Source organism: Canis lupus, chromosome 37 (genome assembly GCF_011100685.1).
Source record: "Canis lupus familiaris isolate Mischka breed German Shepherd chromosome 37, alternate assembly UU_Cfam_GSD_1.0, whole genome shotgun sequence".
In the NCBI taxonomy this organism is placed as follows: Eukaryota; Metazoa; Chordata; class Mammalia; order Carnivora; family Canidae; genus Canis; species Canis lupus.
Genome location: NC_049258.1, coordinates 20,743,108 through 20,769,692, shown reverse-complemented (window position 1 = coordinate 20,769,692; position 26,585 = coordinate 20,743,108). Strand labels below are relative to the sequence as shown.

Below are 26,585 nucleotides of genomic sequence, written 5' to 3'. Positions count from 1 at the left end.
CATTAACTTTAAAAAAAAATAAAATAAAAAGGATATCAATGATGCAGCAAGTTAAAAAAGAAAAAATTCAATAACATAGGAACCAAGAATTTAAAATGCAACTAAACCATCCTTCAAATATCAAGACTGTAGAAAAACGATTTAAACACAGAGGAATTTAGGGAATTCTGTACTCATCTGCCCTTCTTCATGAATCTAGTAACGCTTCAGTCTTAACCAAGAGATGACTGGAAATGCTTGAGCAAAACAAGAGACGGTGATATTTTAATATATATAAAACTAAAATAAAAGTGGATGAGAACAAACGACTTATGTATATATGTTATATGTAATGACAAAGTAGAAATGAAGCAACCAAAAAATGAAGAACCAAGATAAAAAGAAAGAAGATAATGGAATAAGCACAATGATTGTTAAATGGGACAGAGGTTCCCAAAGTTTCTCAATTTGTGGCTCCTTCAGTGCCTCAAGAACTTTTTCAGGCAGCTAGCTCTAGGCCAAAAGAAACACACTATAGTTTGTTTACTAAGAGGTTAGGTCCAAACAACCTAGTAAGTATTTATGTCTGAACAAAATAATAGTACATTTGAAAAAAAAAATACAAAAAATAAAAAAATAAAAAAAAAATAAAAAAAAAGAAAAGAAAAAAATACACAGAGACTAAAATAAGTTTTTTTTTTTCATTCTTAAGTAAAAACTGTGACTTACTAATTGCATTGTGGGCCCATTGATAGAACACTATTTCTCAAACCTTGAACTGAGCAAGTTGGAGCTATCTACCCTCAGCTCCAGTTACACAATGATTTTCATGCACTACTTGTTTTTCTGAATGCACCTTTGCAAAGATATGACATTGTTGAAGCCACTGTAGCCATCATCTAAGGATGAACTATGTCATGCCAGCAGTTTGAGCAGCATCCAAGAAATGTCACTGTGTTTCCTTAAAAAGTGAAAATATAGGGCAGAGTCCCTCTGAGTTTACTGTGGTGCCCCAGAACATAGTTTGCTCTCAATTTGGGAACAGTGGGAATAGGAAGTAGGGGAAATTAAAGGATGTAGTTAAAGAATAAAAGAAAAAAAATAAGAAGTATGAAAATGGTAATAAGTTCATTTAAAAAGTTTTAAGTTCAAAGGTACTCACCAGAGCAAAATTACAAACTGCAAAACAGGGCAGCCCCGGTGGCTCAGCGGTTTGGCGCCACCTGCAGCCTGGGGTGTGATCCTGGAGACCCAGGATCGAGTCCCACATTGGGCTCCCTGCATGGAGCCTGCGTCTCCCTCTCCCTCTGCCTCTTTGTGTCTATGAATAAATAAATAAAATCTTAAAAAAAAAACTGCAAAACAAATTTATATATATATATATATATATATTTATATATATATATATATATATATATATATATATATATATATATATATATCCCGGTCTTCAGAATCACGACCTGAGTCAAAGGCAGATGCTCAACCGCTGAGCCACCCAGGTGCCCCTCTCCCTTTTCTGAAGAACAAAGTAGTTTTCTGTTTTTATATTGGAGTGTTTGTTAAAATGTCATGGTGGAGACTTTGATTACAAAACAATGCATGGAAAATTTTCTGAGAATTACATACACAGTATTAGCGAGAGGAAATTTTGTAAGTTATGCATGTGAGTATAGATATTTCAATTCTGAGGATCCCTGGGTGGCTCAGCGGTTTAGCACCTGCCTTCAGCCCAGGGCTTGATCCTGGAGTCCTGGGATGGAGTTCCTCATGGGGATGCCCTGCATGGAGCCTGCTTCTCACTCTGCCCGTGTCTCTGCCTCTCTCTCTTTCTCTCTCTGTGTCTCTCATGAATGAATAAATAAAATCTTTAAAAAAAGATATTTCAATTCTGAAAAATCTAAAAGACTTAAGCTCACCCATACTGATAGCAACAATGATCTATCATGGCCTTGCCAACAAGGATCTTGACCAGGGCATATATATGTGTGTTGCAGGTTGGGACAGAGACAAAAGAAGGACTCCCTGTTGCCCATTTAAGGCTTAATCAGTACGATTTAATTTGAAGGGAAGGATTTCAAAAAAAAAAAATCACACTTTTCTGGGAACAATCAATCCATTAATACTAGGATGTCTTGATTTTCCTCTCTGGTACTGGACCCACATGCTCTTTCAGACAGTATGGTACATAAGCAAAGGATTATACACTTCTATAATAATCATATGGCTTCAACTCATTTCTGACTTCAGTATGGGAACCCTCATTCCCTCCCTGATTCATACAAATGCATATGCTTCTTCTTTCTACTAAGTCTACTTCCTGCCATACATGCTCAATAAGTCTCCTTTAGAGGAGACTTATTGAGAGCGTGGCATTAAAGTGTATACCATTGATTATCTGAGTTCTTTCAGGTTGTAGATCACAGATGGAGTACAAGGTAAAGACTTCTGGGAACACTTGAAATTCCAGTAGGGCATGATTAAGAAAGTACATGATTATAGAATTCAAACTCTTCTAACCATACTACTAGCAACAGGAGACAGGAAAAATCTTTATAATGTTATTATTATGAACAATAATAAAACATTTATAAAATGCCTTATGCAAAAAAGCACATTTGAATTTTTCTTTTTCCTCAGGTAAGTCTTTGGATTACAATAATAAGTTTTATCATATTATTTAAGAAATTTAATTAATGATAAAAGAACATCAAGGCTCTCTCCAATTACTGGGATAAGAAATATGGGTAAAAGTTCAAATTTTGGATAGACAAATTTTATTACCTGGCATTTGCTAAATAGGTAGTTTTGAAATCTAGATTTCAAAAAATAAAATGCTGAAGTGATTTTTTCCGCTAAATTAGAATTACTTCTAGGTGTTTTCGAGGTCTTTAGAATGACTTCAGAAGTTTACAACACAGAATCAGACAAAACCACTGGAGAAAAACAAAATAAAACTTGGACCTCTATAAGAAGTATATGTCTACCGTACAGGAAGAATATGTTAATTTCAGAATAGAATGAAACCATAACTGATTAGTTGAATGCAATCTAATGAAGCAAGTTATATTTAAGTTACAATATTTCATCCATTCTAATTAAACAATAAAGAAACAAGGTATTAAGATGTATGATATAAATCTCAGAACATGCAGAAACCGACCACTCCATTTTTAGGTTTGGGTGTGCATTACATTGTAATTATGAAAAAAGACGCTTAGCCTGTGGTCAGGCTTATGAGAAATACTGTTTTATATTGTGGCAGCAACAGATCTTGAGGCCCAGCCAGAATGGAACTAATAAGCAACCCAGGCTGCTCAGAAAGTCACTCCCAAGCAGTATAATTATCAAGTTGGCAACCAAATATCTTTAATTCTGAGAAAATTTTGGCTAAGTATATATAGAGATGAAGAAGTAAGTCTAACCTATGATATTAATTTGGGGTCATATTTCCAAAGAAATTCTGAAGATACCACACCTAGAATACAAATACAGTGTCAATCTCAATCCAATTATTTTTAAGTATATAGAAAGCAAAGTTATAAATTGTAAGAAAAATATAAAGAAAGTATAATCTTGATATTATTCTACAGGCTAAAAGGTAACAATATATATATATATATATATATATATATATATATAAAAGAAAAAGAAAAGGAAATAAATAATATTTACAATGTTTAAATGTTAGAATTTGGGAATGAAATATATACTGTTATTTTAAAACAACAGGTCAACATTTTGTTTACATCAAAAACAAAGCATTGAAATTATTATAGCAAGACTCTTCTGTATTTTCTATTACATAAAACTATTATAATCTACATAGTGAACAGAGAAAATACAGATAATATGGCTATCACCTCAATTTCACTGGAGGACTGTGGTTATGCATTTCCCACATGCCATTAGGGAAAGGTAAGGTGTTAATCAAGGAAAGTACTAATAGTCACAGTAGATACAGGAAAGATAAGAGGGAGTGGGAATAGAGGGATAGGAATAGGAGAGAGGGAAAGAGGAATAAATGGAGAGAGAATGAGAACAGATTTCAAATTCTGTCAGAAATCAACTCACTTTTTAATACCGAATCATTTCTGCTTCCTTCTAAGACGTTTTTGGATACAAGTGTAAACAACACAAAATCTGCCTATGTGTTTCCCCTAATGTGTATATACTCTTCCCACAGAACCAGTTCATTGTCATTGACACACTTTGCCCACTCCACTTTAAGGCTAGGCCAAGAGAAGAACAAAGTGAGCCAGCAGTGCCACACTCACTGCCTGGTGCCTGAGTCCCCCAAGTACCACAGCTGGGAGCCTCGTTCTGCCTTCTGGCCTCCCAATGCTAGTGCCAATAGGTAGACGTTCACTGGTCTACCCATAAGGGTCACATCCTTCAAAATTCTGCACATGAAGCCACCATCTCTCTCACCAAATTCCCATATTATTACTATTACAAATTATAAAAATAATCTGATTAAACTAAAAAAGGTAAAAATTCATTTATTGATTTTGGTTCAAGGCAAGAACTAGACATTCATTACAGTAATTTGTTATTATAATATGTTAAAAATATCCTGTCACTGTAGAATAGTGATTTCAGAGTCAGATCTGATTTTAAATTCCAGCTCTGTCACATAATAGCTCTTTATATTCATCCACTCAAAAATCACTTATTGTGAGCCAGACACTATGATAAGTTTCAGAGAAAGCAATGAACAAAAAAGACAGAGATTCTCTGCTCTCTCAGAGCTTAGAATGAGGGAAATAGACATTAGTCAAGAATTATATTGATAAATATAGATTTATAAACAGAGATAACATTCTAAAAAGAAAAGAAACAAAGGTCTAGGTTCTGTGAGGTAGAGAATAGCAAAAGACTCTGACCTAGAGTGAATAGTCCGGGAAAAACTTCCTTGAGGAAACGATGCTTGTGGTGACATCCAAAGGAAACAGAAGGAATTAATTAGAGCCCTTAAAAGTTCATTCAAAAAAATCTCTCCAAAAGAAAATTCTAATTCTAATATTTTATATGGTATATATATTTTTTGCTTACTCGATTGCTAGGTTATTAAAAAGGGTATTAACCACCATTTGCTTCAATGTGGATGGAACTGGAGGGTATTAATCTGAGTGAAATAAGTCAATTGGAGAAGGACAAACATTATATGTTCTCATTCATTTGGGGAATATAAAAAATAGTGAAAGGGAATGAAGGGGAAGGGAGAAATAATGAGTGGGAAATATCAGAAAGGGAAACAGAACATGAGAGACTCCTAATTCTGGGAAACGAACTAGGGGTGGTGGAAGGGGAGGTGGGCGGGGAGATGGATTGACTGGGTGACAGGCACTGAGGGGGGCACTTGATGGGATGAGCACAGGGTGTTATTCTATATGTTGGCAAATTGAACACCAATGAAAAATAATTTTATTTTAAAAAATTAAAAAATAATAAAATAAAATAATATAATAAAATAAAATAAAATAAAATGGGTATTAAAACACATGAATGAACTGCCAGATGAAGAGATACATAGAGCAAGATCCCGAATGCAGGAGGTTTCCATGGCGTTTGAGGTTCACTGGCATGAGGTTCACTAACCTTGAACCTTCTATGTATATATATTTTTTCATGTTATGTAAATAATAGAAAAAATAATTATTTGGTGAATAATTTCTACTGGTCTAGTTGATATTACCCCATCTTTCAAAGGTAGGTGATTTGAAGTTGAGTAAGGATACATATAAAGCCTAGTCACAAGGAGGGAAATGATATTTAAGAGCACTTGAAGAAGACCAATGGGAATTTGGTGCAAAGTTTAGTAAGTAATGGTAGGACCAGAATTTACTAGCCATGCCTGAAAATAAAACCTAATTGGATCAGAGAGCCAAAAGATTGAGGAAGCTTGAAAGGCAAATGTAGACAGAGAGACACAGAGTTGATGAGAGAAAACAACATGAGAGCATGGCTTGAATATTTCAGATTTAATCTTCCCTAAATCTAGAACTGGCATGTGAGCTTCTCAATTACATTAACCAATGATTTCCCAACTTTTAGGTAAAATTAAGCTACTTGGGATGAGTTTTTACTCAAGCTAGTTGAGACGGGTCTCTGTCACTAGCAACCAAAAGAACGTGAACTGACAGTGACTGAGAGGCCCAAGCTTAAAACTGTATCAACTAAGGAAAGCCTACATTAACATTCTGCATAGCCACAAAGCTAGCAAGAAAGACAGCACAAGGAAAAGATAAAGTAATAGGCAAGAAATCCCAGGGATATTAAGGTACAATAAATCAAGATTTATCAAGCATTTTCCTAACTCAATCACTTAAATTTCTCTGAGCATGTAAAAAAATATTAGGGAATGACTGTGGGATTGGGATACAAAATAAAGCTCACTGAGGTAGAACAAGTCAAGGACCTGTAAGATTGAAGTATTTGTGGGAGCATGGAAGTCATTCTTATTTTGGAAGGATCTATGGTAGAATAAACTGGGTTTAAGAAAGAATACAAGACTTTCAAAATGAAGGGACAAAAATATTAAGAAAGAATTTTAAAAATATAGATTCTTATTTATAGTAAAAATATAAAGGCTTGCCATGTGCCGAGCACCTGATTAAATGCTATGCAGACACTTTACTATTTAAATCTAATAAAAGTTATTTTTAAAAGGGGTATTATAATCCTGATTTTATAGATGATAAGTTGAAGGTCAGAGAAATTAATTTGCTCAAGGTCCCAAATTAGTAAGAGATAAGACATGGGCAATGTGACTCTAAACCTCATACTTTTCATCAAAATGCTTAAAGACTAAGTGTGTTTCTATTTTTGCATAGTATTACGTGCTCTACTGAGGATGAAAAGACTTCAAATCAAGAAATGTAAAAGATTTAGTCCAAGGGTACCACTAGCGATGATTAATGCAAATATTCCCATAAAAGAACAGGAATTTAATGGTATTTAAAAAGGAATTAAATGGTATTAGGAAAGGAATGTCATTTCAGATAAAGATTTGCTGGTTGTGGGTAGCATGAGAAAATTCAACATATAATACAATACAACTAGTACTTCTGACCCTCAAATAACTCATAAGCTATTTGACTAAATAAAACATTAAGTTTAATGCTTGATAAGAGTAAAACAATCTAATAATACAATTATATTGAAAGAAATTTTATTTGTGGTAAATTAAATAAATTTAATGATACAGTACCAGAAGTATACAGTACTACACATTTTTCTAAATGCCCAACATGTTCACTGCTTGACATATGGGCTCAACTAAATCTGTTTTCAGAAGAAAGCAACACTGATCTTTTGTGTCATCTCCCTTCCTATTCAATGCCTCCACTAGTCACAGATAGTTCTTACGAGCTCAAGTACGAAAACCCTTAACATTGCTTTCAGTTGCCCAATTTAGTCCTCCTCATATCCTAGACATCACTGATGAAAAGTTGCAGCAAAATATGACTAAGTAATTTAAACAGCTGATAAATAACAGTTTGGACTAAAACTCAGGGCTTATGATTCAAAGACAACCTACTTTCCGCTATATCTGACTAACAGAAATTTGGGAATGACTTAGGTTTGTTCTCAGAAATCTAATTTCATCAGCACCTAGGAATTAAAAGACACAAAAGATTTAGGGAATAAGAGGTATATCTGCCTCTTATTTCTTAAAAGGGAAAGAGGATAACTAAGAGAAAGGTGAACTGGTTCCAAAGACCAGTGTTAAATTACTTGTCTAAGATTCCAGAGCTTTGCAAGTTCTACTAGAGAGCCTGGACACACATCTTAAAGACTGCCAACTCTGGCCCTAAATACATATTGTATTAACTTGTTATTTGAAGGAACACATTAAAATAGATAATTTGATGTAGTCAAGTGAGCACAGATTTGTTTTCAGTCCTGAACAATTAGTGCAACGTGATACAATTTTCAGCCTTTATAGATTTAATAAATATTAAACCAAATTATATTGAGCTCCATATGGATGAACAATGTCCAAATAACTAATTATTTATCATTAAATATATTTTATCCCATTGCTTTCCTATATCAGCTTTCAACTATTTGTTTAACTACATAAGAGACAAGGGCTTTTATTTTTCATTCAGTACTATTTCCCTCAAAATCACTATCTAGAAAATAAGATGCACTATTTCTTAGATGAATTTTATATCTGGCAAAGGAAATTAAATTTGCACTGGATATTTTAATGAAAACCATTTGCCAGAATAATCTTTTATAAACAATCATTATAAAAGAGGCTAGGATATTCGACTTTGAAACAAGAGTTGAGATATTATGGAATAGATCCCTATAATTTAATATAGTGATTATCTTTGGAGAGTATCATCATTGTCCTTGCTTTCATTGCTTTGGGGAAACAAATCCAATATGAATTATTTGAAATTTAATATTTAATTCCATTCAAAAGAAAAAAAAGAAATTTTGGCTATTCACTCAAGGAGTAAAATATCAATGAAAATATCTTAATGAGTACAGCCTTTTAGAGTAGGAGATTATATGTATATAATGCGTGCCTGTTCTAACCTTTAAATCATCAGCTTTGGAGACAATCTATTGAGATAATGGTAGTATAAGAGAAGATTATAATATCTTCCTACTAGAAAGACAAGTAAAAATATGGATACATATTCATTATAGAAACTACTCAGCAGTGCTAATGCATTATACAAATTTTGAGACATTTTTGTCTAAATAGATTGTAAATTTCTAAGTCTGTATAGATTGGAAAAAAAATGAGCCATTTCCTATCTATAGGAAAAAAGAGAGCTGCATTTTAACATCACACCAGATATACCAAAATAAACTCGAGATAAACAAAAGACAAGTGTAAAATATTAAACTATGAAAGTACTAGAAGAAAATTTTGGTGATTATTACAATATTTGGATGAAGAAGAACTTTTATGAAAATATCAGGAAAAATCCAATAAAATAACAAGTGAATTTAACAAAATTTAACAAATTAAAAGGTTCCTTGGTGAGCATTGTCATAAACCAATTTAAAAGAATAGTAGAAAATACTGTCAACACAATTCTTTGCAATGTACATGAAAGACAGGAAGTTAGTGTCCTTATTCAATAACTAACATTTATAAGTTACATAGGTAGGAAATAAGGAACATGTGCAGATATTCCATTACATAAGAACTGCAAATGGCCAATAAACATAATAAAATGTTTAATTCACTAATAAAGAAATGCTAATTTAATAATAATGGAAAATATTTTTCTTTTGTCATACTGGCAAATATGATAAATACATCTTGATGATAATATGGAAAAATGAGCACTTCCTCACTTTTAGAAGAAGTACAGCTGGTTTATCTTTTTCTAAGGTAAATATTGCAGAACATGCATATTTTACATGAATATACTGCCAGACACAGATGTTCCAATTAGAGGAGGTTATACTATGATAATGTAGTAAAGGCCTTCATATTTGCCATTCAGCTCCATTTCCCCTTATCCTGGCAGCAGTCATACTGTGCTTGAAAGAATTATTTCAATGTTAGCAAACAGTCTTGGATGGAGTCATCCAAGACACCTTGCCTTTCAAGGACTGACCCAGGCTAAGCTGCCAAGATGCCCTCTCTGTGGAAAGTTATCATTGAGTCAGTTGACCTAAAAACTGAGAAAAAACAAACAAACAATTTAGTCATCCCAAGAGTAAAATACTGTGGCTTCTCTTCTTTCCAATACTTAGGCCTTCAAACTTTTATTTGCATGATTTATTCACTTCCTTCCAATAAACCGTTATGCTTTCACTAAGTTGACTAAGTTTATGATGCTTACAACCACAAAACCATGATACAGAAATCAATAACTGACTACAGGTATATACGCAAGGATTTGATTGGCAATTATTTCCAGTATCAAGGAAATAGAGAAGAAAGCTTAAATGTCAAAGATGCATGTTCTAAATAAAATATACTATGCCCAAATAATGCCATACTAGGCAATTACTAAAAACAATTCTATGAAACAACAGAAGCTGACACAGAAAGATGTGCTTGTATTATTTTGGAATTCTATAATGAAAAGTTGCCCCTTCTTTAATTATATATTTATTTAGTTAGTCATCTGTTTATCAATATAAGTACTGACAGGTATATTTATCATTCTTGGAGTTATAATATAATACCACGTTATTTATTCAAACTATTACAGCATTGGTCATTGGTCCTTCATGTTAACTTCAACATCCCATGTCCCTTTGATATGCGCACATGTTTTTGTCCTTTGCTTTCAGACACCACACTGTAAACTGCAGGTTCATTAGTATATGTTCCCCGCGCCAGCCCTAGCATCATTTCTCCAGAGAGCCCTCTTCCTTTTATTTGGTAAATGGATACCATGATTTTTAACTCAGTAAAATACCATATCAGCATACAAAATAAGATTACAGATCTTTAAAATCTCATTAATACACTAAGAAATTAATTAATAAACTAATAATTAATAAATTAATATACTGATAAATTATATAGAATGTTAGTAGAATAGCATATAGAATGTTGGTATTACAGATTACAGTAAAAACGAAGATACAGAACTTTTGCTCCAACACGATTATACATCAATCATCCATTCTCCTCCTGCCTTGAATGTAACTCTATTTCTGACAAAAAAAAAAATGCTAGACACATTCCTGACATTGAAAGCCACAATTCCTGCTTAGTTTCAAAGACTCTCCAAATTATAAATGATTCCCCAGAGCCTAGGTGGAGGACAAATCCTGAACAAGACCCCTAAAATCCCAGATTCTTAAAGGTCAAATTCTGTAAGGATATCTTTGAAAAACTATGAGGAGTATGGCATCTCTAGAGTGCATCCCCACCTGTTCAAACAGAACATTAGCCAGTTCATACTGGTACATAAATGTACCATGTATTTTTTGTGTCATTTAGGTATCAGAAAATTAACATGTTCAAAGTTAAAAATGGGAAATAGTATACTTTAAAATAGACTCTAATATCCAAAAAAGAAAATTCCCTCAGTAAATTAGCTATAAAGAGAAGCCTGCCATTTTATTAATTGAGAGCGTTTTAATAATGTATTTCAATATAATTGCTAATGCAAAGAACAATTGTGTCCATCTTGTCATATTAAGTCATAAAGTCAGGTTTTAAAGTGAATATGATTAAATGTAGATTGAAATTGTTGGGTCTATAATGGGCAAAATGATATATTCTTATACAGAAACCATTTCATTTTTAAAAGTCATTTCATATTCTCTTGTCTCTGCTGATATTAATGATTTGGCCTAAACCATCTTATGAAGCACCTAAAGTGTGTTTGAGAACTTCCTTTCCCATTTTCTTCCCACCTTTTGCTTCTTTCTCCCAAACTCTTTTCTCATGCTGCCCCTTCAAGGCTCAAAGCACTTACTATAGCATCCTGACTGGACTTTCTAAAAGAATCCCTTCCTCCATCTCCTTTACTCACTGTCTCTAGAGTAGGTATATAGGGAAATTAAGTTTTCCATGGGAGGTGTCTTCCAGGTTCCTGTATCAAATCTTAAAGTTTAATAACCTTTAAAGCCAATTCTGAATGCAGAAAAGTGTACATAGCCATGATGCTCTGTAAAAATGAGGTGTCTTTGATAATACTAGTTTTCACTAAGGATCCTCATTATAATAAAGCAAATGAGAGAAAACTGTAATGGAGGAGAAAGCAAAGGTTTTGGAGGTAGACTTGAATTTGAGCTTAGCTTTGCTCCATACTAATTGGATGCTCTGGTACAAATTAACAAAATCTCCTAGGCTTTAGTATCCTTAACTACAAAATGGAAATATCATCTCCTCTTTCAGGAGTGTTGAAAGAACCAAAATTAAATAACATATTTAGTGTCTATATTTAATAGTGTCAAATTGGCATTGTGATTCTAGTGATAACAGCTAGTGATGGATATGGAAATTGTTATAAGAGCAAGTGGGTGGGAGGGGGAAGAAAGGACAGAGAGAGAGAATCTTAAGCAGGCTCCACACTCAGCATGGGGCCCAATGCAGGGCTCAATGCACTACCCTGAAACCATGACCTGAGCCGAAATCAAAAGTCATGTGCTTAATCAACTGAGCTACCCAGGCACCCCTCAAAAGTAATTTTTAAAGCCGAACCAAAAATTACCAAAATTAACCCAGAAGCCATTCTACAGCAAATATTTAATGTTTCCAGAAGCTCTATAAGGGCAGGAGTTTATGAAAAGAATTATACGAGCCTTATGTAACAGAATAATCCAATATATGGTTGCACTAAATTGCCTCAGGAAACTTATTTAATTCTTTCAAGAGTATTAAGGCAACTCGTATTATTCCTATATTCACATCCTTCATTGCTGTGTAAGTTCTAAAATCCCTTCTTGGCCTTTGTCTTTTAAAATAAAAATGTGTATATATGTCTTCCAGTTTATAATAATACTATTTGTGAGTAATAATGCACTCGTTTTTGCTTCATATAGCAAACCATTTTCTTCTGCTCTCTTTTTGTCATCTCAAAAATGGGTAATATCTGTCTCTGAAGAAAAATACAGCATATAAAATATGAGTACACTCTCTAAGGATTATCTGACAGTGTCTTGTGATAGATTATTCCAAACAATACATATAACTGCTCTTATCCTTCATCATCAGATCAAATGCATCATTTATCTACGGTTTATTTTTCCATGAAGAATAAGTTCCAAAAGAAGGCAATAAACATCACTGCCATTTTGACATGCATTACAAATGTCAGTGGGAGATACGTCACATGCTAGGCAACAATGCAACTAAGACAGAGTATAAATGAAAATTCTAACTAATGTATATTGCCTTGACCATTGCTTAATGTTTGACCAAATAAATGGATAATTTAACTTTATCCTGTCACAACCGAGAAAGCAATATTATCCATAGGAATTACTATAAATGCAGCTTGACATTTGTTAATGTGGTTTAGGAACAGGAAGAAAACTACATGTAACTAGCTGCCCTAATCCAACCTTTTGAATGTGAAAATCTCACATAGAGATTAAGTTACTGCAGTAGGTGAAATAAAATACGTCCTTAACATGACTTGTTAACAGAGATCTCGTATATTATCAAATGATCTTCATTTTGATATTCAACATGTTCTTTTAAATCATTCTTTCAGTTCAAAACCCATAGTCTAATATACCAAATGACAATGTAGTCCATATAACAATAAGCAACCACAATTACAATATTTGTATGTAAATGGTTCTTCTAAAAAATAGTAATGAAGGGTTTTAATGCACAATTATTGTAAAGAGAAAAACAATATTCATTTTCAAAAAATATGCACCTTTTAAGTGTTATTGGACCTCATTATTTCTTGAAGGCCCTCTAGGTCACAAGTGTCATACAACTACTATGAAGTTCAGAATATGATCATTTCTTATAAATATATTCCTTCTCGCCTCTTATTTTTATTTGACCTCAATTAGTGCTACTAAAATAATCTTCTGTAAGAGCATATTAGGGAGAAAAATGGTGGCAGAATGAGGAGGAAACTGGGAAAAACAATAGCTAAAATATTTAAAAGAAAATTAAAAGCATAATTCCACAGAGATAAAGAAAACAAAATGGGATACTGAGAAAAGAGAAAGAGTGATTGAAAAGCACTGAGAAAGGAAACAAGGAAAGGGAAATGCAGCATAGAATTTTCATGAAGGGGACAGTTCAGAGAGAACTAACTTGATCTATGTATCCCCAGAGAGACTGGGACTAGGAGAAAGCAAGTAAGCTTTAGACCAGCAGTGAGAAAAGGGGCTAAAAATATAGGGCTCACTGATCTACATGTAACACTCATCTCCCCTTTACTCCTATTTCATCACTATCCCTACCCCTACCATACTATTCTTATAGTATAGAATAACCAGGAGCCAGATAATTAGATCTTGAGTGGGAAATTGTTCTTTTCTAAAGAATTGATCAAAGTGCTGAAAAAAAAGAGAACTAAGTCAATCAATAATTAGTATGATTAATATAGATATTGATACCCCAAAGCCAAGCCCCCTGGATCCTGGCATTTCAAAGCACCAGAGCAATGATCAGCTGTTCACCCATGTATCCTGTACCAAGCTTGACACAATTCAAACCCAACTAATCCAGAAAGAAATCCCACTCAGGTTTTATACTGAATCATTCTTATAAGCAAACATATAATCAATAATCAGAAACTATCTAAGAAGGGAATATTGCACAATTATAGATGACCAAACATATTTTAAAAAATAATAGCAGTGGCACCTGGGTGGCTCAGCAGTTGAGCGTCTGCCTTTGGCTCAGGTCATGATCCTGGGGTCCTGGGATCAAGTCCCGCATCAGGCTCCCTGCAGAGAGCCTACTTTTCCTTCTGCCTGTGTCTCTGCGTCTCTCTCTCTCTCTCTCTCTCTGTGTGTGTCTCTCATGAATAAGTAAATAAGATTTTAAAATAAGTACATAAACAAATAAAAATAATAGCAAGATTCCAGATTAAGGAGTAGTGTCAGGATCAAAAGATATTATTAAAAAATCTAAGTACCCTAAATAATATATTGCATTCATTAAAATCAACTAAGCAGGAATAAGATCCTATGGAAAGCAAGAAAGAACAAATGCTACAAAAGAAAGAAAGAAAGAAAGAAAGAAAGAAAGAAAGAAAGAAAGAAAGAAAGAAGGAAGGAAGGAAGGAAGGAAGGAAGGAAAGACAAGCAAACAGAAAGCAACGACTCCATCCCTCCCCTAAGCCACTCCCTCCCTCAAAAGAAAGACCCTCCTCCTCCTCCCTCCCGCGCCGTCCGCCTCCCTCCTTCCGTCCTCCTCCCGCTCATCACTCCCCCCCTCCCCCCTCCCTCCCTCCCTACCCCTCCCTCACTCCCCGACCTTCCGCAATCTTGCTACAAAACAAGAAAGAACTAGAAATCAAATGTATCACTCTCAAAAATTTTCTGTAAAAATGTAGTTATGGAATACAAGAGAAAGTATAAGTGAAACAGAGGATTAATACAGGAAGACTAACAACTAAGCATTCCAGCAAAAGAGAGCAGATAAAAATGTAAAATACATTTTTCATACACATGAATCTAAAAAATCAAATTGCCTGGAGAGTGGTAAGTAACCTGTGGCGCAGCGGTTTGGCGCCTGCCTTTGGCCCAGGGCGCGATCCTGGAGACCCGGGATCGAATCCCACATCGGGCTCCCGGTGCATGGAGCCTGCTTCTCCCTCTGCCTATGTCTCTGCCTCTCTCTCTCTCTGTGACTATCATAAATAAATAAAAATTAAAAAAAAAAGATTAAAAAAAAAAAAGGAAAAAAAAAACTAGCATCTAGACTTATCATAGTGAAATTGCAGAAAACCAAAAATCATAAAATGAAAAAGGATTAGATTGGTTTCAGACTTATCAGCATCACTGGATACTAGGACACAGCAGATCAATTCTTTCAAAGTTCTAAGCCAAATTTTTTCAATCTGAAATTTCATCTTTGGTCAAAATTTAGATTAGTAAAAATTGCAAATTTTCTTAAGAGTTACTTAAGAAAGTACATCAGCAAAATGAAAATGAACCCCAGTAAAAAGGAAACAAAATATCCACCCAAGAAAGTGGCAAAGGAAATATCGGGATAATATCTGGGCAGCAGACCTAGAGAGTAACCACAAGTAACCCCTCCTGAGAGCTGGAAGGAAGATATCTAGGAAAATGCTGAAACCAGAGGGGGTGGAAGATAGATTTCACTAAATAAATAATATGACATGACTGAGAGTTTGGAAAAACTTTAGGACATAATAAAGGAACAGAGCAAGTAGAAATACAAAGACAAAAAAGTAACTTTTAGAAAATGAAAATCTGCCTTGGAAATGGAGCATCCAAATAATACAGCAACCAATTGTCATTAGAACAGAAAATCAGTGGGCTTCAAAAGAAAAATGTAATGTACTCCAGGCAATATACATAATAAATATTAGAAGTACAGAAAATAAGTATACCTTTTTTCTTCCTACAGGAAACTAGAAAGGTAATTATAGACTTAAGTGGAAAATCTATACAAAAAAAGCATGCTACAGATGTGAAGAAAACTAATATCTGGCTCAATTTTGAGTATTCACAGGGGTGTGAAAACAGGATACTACATGTGGACATTCTATTTTGAGTAGCCCCAAGGCTTTGAAACAAAGAAAATAAAAAAATAAGTATTCACAGAATACTATTTGGTTTTATTAAAAAAAAACAATATTTATATCATGACAGCAATGGAAGTGGAGTTCACTAGTGTTCAATTTTTATAAAAAACCTAGAGGCAGAGCACAAAAGATTTAAAAACTGGTTGCAGATTAGAATGTAAATGTTACCAATCTTGAAAAATATAAAATCACTGCTGACAGATTTTAGGAAATGGAAGGAAGAATGAGAGGGAAAAGAATGGAGAGGAGCTGTCGTAGTGTGATCTTACAAAGGAAAGACATGAGATATTACAGTTCATGAATCTAAACATATAGGTTTAAATATATCAACTACTACTAAGTATTTTATTCTATTTACAAGGAAAAATAAAGATAGTCGGAGAAGGACAAACATTATATGTTCTCATTCATTTGGGGAATATAAATAATAGTGAAAGGGAATATAAGGGAAGGGAGAAGAAATGTGTGGGAAATATCAGAAAGGGAGACAGAACGTAAAGACTGCTAACTCTGGGAAACGAACTAGGGGTGGTAGAAGGGGAGGAGTGTGGGGGGTGGGAGTGAATAGGTGACGGGCACTGGGGGTTATTCTGTATGTTGGTAAATTGAACACCAATAAAAAATAAATTAAAAAAAAAGAAAAATAAAGATAGTGATATAACTATATCAAGAGAGGAACAATAATGATAAAATAGTAAATGACCTAAATTTTCAACCCACATATCAGGAAGTCAATAAATAACATCTGAAGTTGTTAAGTCAAAAAATAAAATATGGGGATATTAGTAATAAATAAGATTTATCTGCAAAAAGCAGCACAGATACAGATGTTTAAAGACAGTTATCTCTCAAGAGCAAAATCTGAGATAGCTAAAATTGGCTTAAGGTATTTATAAGCTCTTCTGCATAATTCTTTTTTTTTTAATCCATGAGTAAGAAGAACATCAAAAATATTTAACAGCAGAAAACCCAAATGCCCATCAGGGCAGCAAACTTGAAAAACAGAGGCAAAAATACATTGCATCTGTCCTAAGAACCCTTCATACCACACCCTGGAAATCCCCTATAATGAGTCGGGATTACCCTTCTGGGATGCCAATTCCTGCAACAACACAGGATGTTCTTGATACAGTCTCGTGTGTATGTGTGTGTGTGTGTGTGTGTGTTAGATACATATGTATATGCATGTTTAACAGTGCATGCATAATGTGCAAAACTATAAATATTTTATAATATATTTTGTATATTTTGTTTACATAAAAATAATGTCTATGAAGCCATCCTTAATAAGTATATTATACTATATATATAGTTAGATAAGATAATCACATACTGTGGGGACTACCAGTATGTAAGGGTATATTTCCAACTAAGTTTTATATTCTTTATAGAGGAGCTTATTTCTAAAATAGAAATTGTTGTTTGCAAAATTAAAATGCTAAGCATGTAATTCAGTCCCTGGCACATAGTACAAACTATTAAAATATTACTTATTCCTTCTTATCTATATTCAGTAATAGTCTACAGGACAGCCCTGAATTATTGAAGAATCCAATTTCAGAGAAACAAAACATAATGCACAATCTACAGATTACTGTGTCATTTTGTGTCAATATAACCACAAAAGTATAATTTTAACTTGTGTTTCATAATATAATGTAAGAATTGTAATTAACACTAAAATGAATAATTTCCTTCAAATTATCTTAACAATTTAAAATAGACACATGCACTATAAGAAATCCAAGAAATCAAATTTTAATTTGAAGAATGATATTGTCTGATTTACCAATGCATTCCTCCAAAACAGACAAATAAAGCACTGAAAATCAAAATTAAAATAATACTATCAAATTTCTTTAAATAATAAGAAATTTTACTGCTCTACATCATGTCTTTTTACTAATTCTTAGCTATTTAAAATTGAAGAACAATGAATTTCAAAGTTCAATCTTTGTTTAAAAGAAAAAAAACACTATATTGGAAGGAAAGATCTTTGATTTAAATAAGAATCAGGTATACACTTAATCACATAAAAACACAGTAAGTGAAAAAATTGGTTCCAAGTTAGGCATAATATGGTCCCATTTTTGCAAAACCAAAATAAGTAATGCGTATGTTAACTGTGCATTAATAATTGTATGGGAGTTTCTTAAAGATTTTATTTATTTATTCATGAGAGGCAGAGACATAGGAAGAGGGAGAAGTAGGCTCCCCACGGGAAGCCTGATGCAGGACTCGATCCCAGGACCCAGGGATCATGACCTGAGCCAAAGGCAGATGTTCAACCACTGAGCCACCCAGTGCTCCCAATAATTGTGTATTTTTAACACATATATTGCCACCTAAATAAAAAATGAACTATTTGCTCAAATGATAATAATGACTACATCAGAGCCTCACCACACAAAGGTCTGGCCTCTAATGCATTCTGCAAATCTGTGTGAATAGTAGTGTATGGCTCACAGACAACGCATGTGTAGGGGACAGAATTAGGCTGTATTCAGTGTCTCTCCTTCTGTCACATACAGGACTTTGGAAATATAACCTATTCAGACTCTTGAAAGGACTTTAAGTCTCTCCCACATCCCCTCCCCTCACCACCACCCTACTTCCCCATTAAGTAAAGGGCATCTGGTACTGATTATTTCTGGCAACTTCAGGATGTCCTGCTCATTCAGGTGACCACTTGAGATGTGTGCCCCTTCTGATTTTCTACACTTCTCTTCACCTCATGTTCATTCTCTTTCATTTTTTATCAACCTTCTCATTGCAGCTCAGGTCATTCCTATTTTGCGGTTAACAGACTCTTCTATATCCTCAACATGTTTATAAAGCATTGACTTTAACTTTCTGCCATAATCGGAACCAGTCCCCACCCCATAGACCCTCCTTTCTCATTGCAATGGAGGCCTTTCATTTAGTCATACCACATAGATGCTGATGAGGTGAATTTCTCTATTACCCTGATCTCCAGTCCCATGTATATAATGGTAAATTAGGCAGCTTTTACTCAAATGTTTCACAGACACTCAAATTTCATCAAGTCACAAACCAACTAATATTCTTACCTCCAAAATCCTTCCCTCACCCTGTTCTTCTTCTCTAATGAATGAGAACACTGCTAATTCTGCCACTTAAGTCAAAATATTTGGAATTTCCTTTCTTGTTCTCACATACTACATAAGTAATCCAATCAAGAAGACCCACCATTTAGCCTCCTAAGTTTCAAATCTGTCAACTCCCCTCCCTACACTGTTACTTTTTAAGCCAAACTGTACCCATCTCTTACCTAGATGCTGCATTTATTCCTGACCTACATCTCAGCTTATATATTTGCTCTACTTTAACTCAATTTTTGTGAGCTAAAATATGATCTTTTCAGATACAACGCTCCTAAGCACAGCCTCTTCGGTAGGAGTCTGAGGAGTTAGCTTAGGATAAAGCGCTAACTTGTTCAGCATAGTTTCAAAAGACCTCCATGACTTGGCCCAGGTCAGCTGGACATTTCATGCACTTTGCCTGCTTTACTGGCCATAATGAAAACCTTTGGGCTGACCTCTAGGTCTTTGTACATGCTACCAGAAACTCTCCTCTTCTTTACCCAGCTTGCTCCCTACTAACCTCCCGAGGCCTCAGTTTAGATGTTGCTTAATGCAGAAAACCTTCTGGGATCCCTCAAATGTAGTTTAATTATATACTTCTCTGTGTTCCTTTAACATACTATAATTTCTTCATCATAGAAACTTTAATAATTGTTTTGTAACTATCTCTCTGTCAATTGCTAGATTTTAAGGCTTAGAGTATATACCAAATACAGGCAGGAATTGTGTTTGATTTACTCACTGCTATGCCAGTGTCAACCAGCATACAGTATGCCTTCAAAACAAATTAGTAATCTGAAAAAAATCCCAAACTATATGAAGATTAAACAATACACTTCTATATAATGCATGAATCAAAGAAGAAATCTCAAGAGAATTTTTAAAGTATTTTGAACTAAATGAAATTTGAAAATATCTTACCAAAATTTGTAGCATGCAGAGAAAGGAATGCTTAGAAAAAAATTTAGAACATTAAGTATATATATTATAAAGAAAAAGAACAAAATGAATTTTCTAAAGTTCTTTAGAAAGCTAGAAAAAAAGAGCAGATTAAATCTCACATAAGCAGAAGAAGTAAGAATTAGAGCAGAGATCACTAAAATCGAAAAAAGGAAATCTATGGAGAAAAATCAACAAAACCGAAAACTGATTCTTTTCAAAGATGAATAACGATGATAAGTCTTTAGTAAGCTAACTATGAAAAAATGAGAAAGGACACAATTACTAACCTCAGAAATGAAAAGGGACATCATTGCAGATCACATGGACATTAGAAAGATAATAAAAATTAATATAAACTCTATGCTCAACAAATAGAAAATCTAGATGAAATGAAACAATGTGAAAGACATAATTGCCAAACTGACAAAAAAAGTCAATTTGAATAGGCCTATATGTATTAAATAAATCAAACCAATAATTAATATTTTAAAACAGAAAGCACTATATCCCGTTACATTCCACTGGTAAGCCCTTCCAAACAATTAAGGAAGAAATTATAACAATTTTTTTAATAATTGATTTTTAGATTTAATGCAACACCATTCAAATTCAGGCAAGGTATTTTGTAGTTATTGAATAACTAATTTTAAAATTAATACAGAGAGGCAAAAGACTCAGAATAGACAACACAACATTAAAGTAGAAGAATAAAGTTAAAGACTTGCTACTACCTGACTTCAACACTGAATATAAAGCTACAGTAATTAAAACAGTATGGTATTCACAAAAGAACAAATGTCAATACACTCACATAAATATAGCTAACTCATCTTTGACAAAAGAGCAAGGCAATACCATGGAGTAAAGACAATCTTTTCAACATATGGTGCCAAAACAACTGGACAAATCCACATGCAAAAAAAAAATGAATTTAGACACAGACACTGCACCTCTCACACAAATTAATTCAAATGGATCATAGACCTCAATGTAAAATGTCAGACTATAAAACTCCTAACAGATGACATAAAAAGAAACCTAGATGACCTTGAGTATGGCCATATTTTTTAGATAAAACAACAAAGGTATGGATCCATGAAAAAAATAACTCATTTCATTAAAATGAAAAACTTCTGCTCTGCAAAAGACAATGTGAAGAGAATAATTAAGATAAGCCACAAACTGAGGAAAAATATTTGCAAAACACACATCTGATAAAAAAAAAAAACTTCTCCAAAATATATAAAGAACTCTTAAAACCCAGCAATAAGAAAACAAACAACCCAATTAAATAAACCTATGACATTAACAGACCTCTCACAAAGTAATATATACGATGGCAAATAAGCATATGAAAACATATTTCATATCATATGTCATCAGGGAAAAGCAAATTAAAACAATGAGATACCATTACACACTACTTAGAATGGCCAAAATCCAGAATACTGATATCACCAAATGCTGGTAGAGCAACAGGAACTCTTATTCTATGCTGGTAGAAATGCAATATAGTATAGCCACATTGGAAAATATTTTGGCAGTTTCTTAGAAAAATAAATATATTCCTTACCATGCAATACAACAGTCATGACCTTGATATTTACCCAACGGAGGTGAAAACTTGTCACACAAAACCTGCACATGAATGTTTATAGCAGCTTCATTAATAATTGCCAAAATTTGGAAGTAACCAAGAGGTTCCTCAGTGGGTGAATGGATATACTGTAATATATACAGAAAATGGAATATTATTCAGCACTAGGAATAAATGAGCTATCAAGCTATGGAAAGACATGAAAGAACCTAAAATGAATATTATTAAGTGAAAAAAAGCCAATTTAAAAAGGCTACATACTATATGATTGCAACTACATGACATTCTGGAAAAGAATAAACAATAGAGATAGTATAAAGGTCAGAGGTTGCAAGGGGTTGGGGACATGGAAGGATAAATAAGTGGAGCACAAAGAATTTTTATAACAGTGAAAATACTGTATGTGATACTATGATGATATACTTCTCATTATACATTTGTCCTACCTATATAATATATAGGTTCTACCTATGTATTATAGGAAACCATATATAGTGGAAACCATAACATAATTACAGACTTGGCTGATTTATGTCAATGTAGGTTCACTGTTTCTAACAAATACACCGCTTACATTGAGGATGATGATAATGGGAGAAGCTACTCATGTGTTGTGGCAGGAGATACATGAGAAATCTGTGTACCTTCCTCTTGATTTTGCTATAAATCTAAAACTTGGATTAAAAAGTCTTAGAAGATATTTAATATTGAAAAATTGTCTTACAGCCATTTAATAAATGCCAAGCTTTCTTAGTGAATATGCTAATTTATATTTTAATTTTCTATCTGGTAAGTAGATGTTACCTAAATATTAAATTTGGTGTTTTATTTATCTAATACTTTATTAAAATATAATTTACTAATTATTAAGATAAGCCATTAACAAAATTAAGATAATTTATTTAATAATTAAAATCTAATTTGTTGAATTATTTTAGTTCACAAAATTAACTCATAAATTACCTAAACATAAATGATAAACATTAGTATATGACTAAATAAAATATTTTGACACATTACCTTTCAAGTAGTACATACACACTTACGTGCCAAAGTTATAAAAACCATTTGATCTAACATGTGAAATCCTTAAAACCAAGATTCTTCCACTCTTCCACATTCCTACCCACTGACTCCCACATGTATGCATTGAATCAATCTCCAATGAGAATAGATGAAATAATAAAGTAACTGCATACAGTTTATAAACCTAATTTTGTCTTTTATTTTGTATATTTTTATTGGAGTTCGATTTGCCAACATATAGCATAACACCCAGTGTCCCCCTCAGTGCCTGTCACCCAGTCACCCCAAGCCCCCGCCCACCTCCCCTTCTACTACCCCTTGTTCGTTTCCTAGAGTTAGGAGTCTCTCATGTTCTGTCTCCCTCACTGATATTTCCCACTCATTTTCTCTCTTTTTCTCTTTAATCCCTTTTCATTATTTTTTATATTTCCCAAATGAATGAAACCATATAATGTTTGTCCTTCTCTGATTGGCTTACTTCACTCAGCATAATACCCTCCAGTTCCATCCACATTGAGGCAAATGGTGGGTATTCATCGTTTCTAATGGCTAAGTATACCATGGAATATTAAACCTATTTTTCTACTACTAAGTATCCACTATCATGAGATTTGCTATCCAAATCTAACGCTCCTTTTTGACATTACTTAAACTCTTACAGACCCTATACAAAGTAAATGTACTTCCCAAACTCATCTGTTTTTTTTCTTTTTCTCCTCTCATCCTAAGACAACTCTAATAAAAAGATGATATTATCCATGGGATATAAAATATCTTAAGTCCAAATAAAGTATTTAAATTTGTTATGATTTTACTTCACAAATTAAAAATAGATTACCATTTACTTATATTCTCTCAAAAAGCGTATTAAAAAGGATCATAATACTAAAATTAAATAATAAAATCAAAATATTCAATATTTTGATTGCAGCAACATATGACTACATACTTTGAAAATTTTTTCCACTAAAACCTAAGTAAAAAATAATTTTATTACATTGTTGCACTCAACAGTGAGATGAAGCAAAAATAAGAAAAAAAAACATATATAGCTTACATATGCTATTAACAATAAATATATGTAAAAGATGGGTTGCTCTGATGATAAATGCCAAAACCAGAGCTGCAATCCTGAAAGATTGCAATCCTGAGGACCACCATAAGATAGAGAAGCAGAATCTTAGTAACACTTAAATAAATAAAAAGTATACACACACAAACAAGTACAAGCAATAAGGAACTAGCAATAATTGTCAAGAATAGTCTTAAAAGAACCAAATGTAGCCTTTAGAAGTATAAAACTATTCACATATAAAAGCACAAGAAAAGATTTTTTAAAAATCTTTATATAGAGAGCTAGAAGAATGAAGAAATTTCTGAGAATGCAGCACAGGGAGATAAGAATATTAAAAATTTGAAAAAGAAGTTAGAAAATGTAAGACAGAATGAGACAGTATAACTTACATCTAACTGAAGCTCTGGGTAGAACAAAATTTTTTAAATTCAAAAAAGGCATTATTTACTGCAATAATGAGTAGGAGACTTACGATATGACAAAAGAAATGCTACTCAAATACAGGAATCATAATATATTTCATGAAATAATATTTTACCTATTATGAACAAACTGCTGGACAAAGATGAAATCTTAAAAGCAGTCAGAAAAATGAGATAAATTTGTAGATAAATCTAAATAAGCATTCTCTTTAGAAACTGCCTTTATAAAATAAGAAGAATATTGTCCCTTTGATTAGGTTAAAAACAGCACTAAATATCAAACCAAATATTTTATTTATATATAAATATATATTTATTTATATATAAATATATATATAGGGAATGAATAAAAGACATTATCATCTATATGTCATTTTTTACCAGAGAGAACTAAACAAATTACAGAAATATTGAAAATAAAGGAATGAAGAGATGTACTAAGTAAATACTAATCAAAGAAAGAAGTAGATATGTAACCGAAAATGGACCACAAGACAAAGCATTATTTAGAAAAAGAGAAGTTTGAGGTAAAGAAAAAATATGTACAAAGAACATGAATAAAAGAAACAGCTTTTTAAAGAGGATTTATTTACATTTCACTTTCAAAACAAAGGCTAGAACAACCACCTATTTATATTCTTTGACCCAATAATGCCAATTCTTTAGGCTTTTCCTAAGGAAATAATCAGAGACATGAACATAATTTTTAATTACAGGAATGGCCCCATGAGATTATTTGAAATAGAAAAAGAATGTAAATAAACTAAATGAATAGATACATCCATACAGCAAAGGAGAAGTCTAACTTTCACTATTTGAAGATGACATGGTACTCTATATAGAAAACTCCAAGGACTCCACTAAAAAACTGCTAGAACTGATAACAAAATTCAGTAAAATCAGAATACAAAATCAATGTACAGAAACCTGTTGCATTTATACATCAATAATAAAGCAGCAGAAAGAGAAATCAAGGAACCAATTTCATTTGCAATTGCACTAAAAATCATAAGATACCTAGGAATAAACCTAACCAAAGAAGTGAAAGATCTGTACTCTGAAAACCATAAAACACTGATTTTAAAAACTGAAGATGACTCAAAGAAATGGAAAGACATTCCATCCATTCATGGATTGGAAGAACAAATATTGTTAAAATGCCTATACTACCCAAAGCAATCTACACATTTAATGCAATCCCTATCAAAATGCCAACAAAATTTTTCACAGAGTTAGAACAAACAATTCTAAAATTTGAATGGGACCACAAAAAGACCCCAAATAGCCAAACGAACACTGAAAAGGAAAAGAAAAGCTGGAGCCATTATAGTTCTGGACTTCAAGTTATATGACAAAGCTGTAGTGATCAAAACAGTATGGTACTGGCACAAAAACAGACACCTAGATCTATAGAACAGAATAGAAAACCCAGAAATGAACCCAAAACTCTATGGTCAATTAATCTTCCACAAAGCATAAAATAATAACCAATGGGAGAGAGACTCTCTTCAACTAATGGTGTTGGGAAAACTGGACAGCAACATGCAAAAGAATGGAACTGGAGCACTTTCTTATACCATACACAAAAATAAATTCAAAACGGATTAAAGATCTAAATGTGAAGCCTGAAGCCATAAAAATCCTGGAAAAGAACGCAGCCAGTAACATCTCTCACATTAGCCATGGATATGTTTCCTAAGGTAAGAGAAACAAAAGCAAAAGCAAACTATTGGGATTTCATCAAAATAAAAAGTTTCTGCATAGTGAAAGAAACAATAAAAGGCAACCTCCAGAATAAGAGAAGATATTTGCAAATAACATAATGGCTAGTATCCAAACTATATAGAATTTATAAAATTCAACACCCCCAAAAATGAATAATCCAATTTAAAAATGGGCAGAAGACATGAATAAACATTTTTCTAAAGACATGCATATGGCCAACAAACACCTGAAGAGGTGCTCAACAACCCTTCTCATCAGTGAAATAAAAATCAAAACTACAATGAGATATAATCTCGCACCAGTCACCAAGAAACAGTCTTAACTAACTGAGAACAAACTGACTGATGGTTACCAGAGGGGAGGTTGGCGCAGAGATGGTTGAAAAAAGTGATGAGGATTAAGGAGTACAATTGTGATGAGGACCAGATGTTGTATAGAAGTACTGAATCACTAAATTCTGCACCTGAAACTAATACTGTACTGCATGTTAACTAACTGGAATATAAATTAAAATGTGTAAAT

At 33.2% G+C, this 26,585-nt stretch overlaps 1 protein-coding gene across 6 annotated transcripts in view; it reads right to left on the bottom strand.

The window, feature by feature from the left end:
• The window catches only part of SPAG16 (sperm associated antigen 16), a 907,696-nt gene that overhangs the window by 786,308 nt on the left and 94,803 nt on the right, over positions 1–26,585 (bottom strand). The window lies entirely within an intron of this gene.